The sequence below is a fragment of the Anneissia japonica genome, unplaced genomic scaffold, assembly GCF_011630105.1.
Source record: "Anneissia japonica isolate Jap-2015-1 unplaced genomic scaffold, ASM1163010v1 scaffold104708_len1842_cov102, whole genome shotgun sequence".
Classification (NCBI taxonomy): Eukaryota; Metazoa; Echinodermata; class Crinoidea; order Comatulida; family Comatulidae; genus Anneissia; species Anneissia japonica.
The window spans coordinates 1-1,851 of record NW_022724851.1 but is presented as its reverse complement, the minus strand read 5'-3'; the positions used below and the strand labels follow the sequence as shown (position 1 = coordinate 1,851).

Sequence of the window (1,851 nt, the reverse complement as noted above, 5' to 3'; positions counted from 1 at the left end):
TTTAAGCAGGAATCTTCTTCAAGCCAAGGATTGCCATTCAAATTTTCTCCTGCTCCACCTCCAGCACCTCCGATCAAACCAACTGTCCCAAGATCAGGAAAGCCGTGCTCAGCATGTAAGCAACCAAAGTGTGCTGGTCAGCGCAAACGTTACACCCCATCACGAGACAAAACGATGTATAGCACGCAAAAGATATTCACCTTTTGTCCGATCACTAAAAAGTCAACCACTCCAGGATTTGAAAAAGAAGATTTTAAAGATTTTGATGATTTCAAAAAAACTGTAGACGAGGTGTTGTTGTTACAAGCAATAGACAAATAGACAACAATGATGTATCCCTTCAATAACAAATTATATTAACTGGCTACTTATATGTATTATAAATTTGTGGTTTTTTTTTTTTAATAGCAATCATTGTTTTAAAAATTGTTATTTCTTATTAATAGTATTATATTATTATGATTTATAAATGAGATAAATGAAAGAAAGACTTTTATGCAGCTCTGTTTAATAATAAGGTTTTATATGTGCAAATTTTTATCATTGATTATTTTTTTAATTTATATATCAAACTAATATGTTTGATTTGTTTCAAAAAGAAAGCAGTTGGAAAACATTAACAAACAATATGTTGCTTCTTGTGCATTGTAAAGTTGTATTTTTGGAAAGAACAAAAGACATGTGTCTGTCCAAATGTTGTTTCAATTAAATTTGTTTAGTACATTGTATAAATGCTAGGGCCATGGTTTCAACTTTTAATTAGAGGGTAAGATTTGAAAATAATTAAATGACATGGTAAATCTTTTTCTCTAGTAGAGAATAATACTGCACATACATTTTTGCAAGGCCAGTGGACTTTTTAAATCAAAAATTTATATCTATGTAATTTTCTTTGAAATTTTAATGCGTAAGGGAGACTTGCAAAAATGAATTTCTTCCAATCCATACTTTAGTATTACTGCACTTGTCAATTGTCAAAATATGAAAATTCACTAAGAATAGTGAAAAGTCTTATATTAAATAATAAATAGGAATTGATACTGTTAAATTTTTCTATTTTGAATTCTTGTCTTTAATTTACTTTCCAGTTTTATTTTAGTATTTTACTTATGTATAAGTCACTTTTATATTGTTCATTGTGTATGTATAGATATAAAAAAGTCAAAGATTTAACATATATTTTCAACAGAGTATAATCATGGAGGATAATTCATGTTGTAATAGTATATTTAAACTTTTATTAAATACTAAAGAACACAATTCAAGAATATCATTTTGTATTATTCAATACCATGTATTTATGTACTAATATGATGATGATGATGATGATAGTAGCAAGCTTGATGATTATTAAAATATGGAATAAAATGCACATTTGAGAGAATACTAGAAAAGTAAATGTTATCAAGGATGTCATATACCAAACTTTTATTATAAAAGTTGTGGGAAAAACACTCACTCAGTCACTCAACAAACTAAAGTTTCAAAAAGTTTGCTTTTGGCTATTAGAGAGGGCGCTGGTTTAGTGTTCAGTGGTGCATACGCACCCAGGCATGACCGGATAAGTACTTAGGGGGGTCGTGAGCCATTCCCAGGCGGTCACCCATCCAAGTACTAACTGGGGCCGACGTTGCTTAACTTCGGTGATCGGACGAGAACCGGTATTTTCAACGTAGTATGGCCGTAGACATTTGGATGATATTTCCACTCATAGTTAATCTCGGCATATAGCATAATTATCCAATCATGAAGCTCTATGATTGATGACGTTTCATATCAACGCGCACTTGTCTGGCGGGGATTTCCTCTGACTCCCCTGACCACTCTGCTGCGCGAGTACATTTTTTACAA

General features: G+C 31.7%; 1 pseudogene; it reads right to left on the bottom strand.

Moving 5' to 3' along the window:
• Positions 1–1,576: 1,576 nt before the first annotated feature.
• LOC117112613 lies at positions 1,577–1,689 on the bottom strand (annotated as a pseudogene).
• Positions 1,690–1,851: the final 162 nt, after the last annotated feature.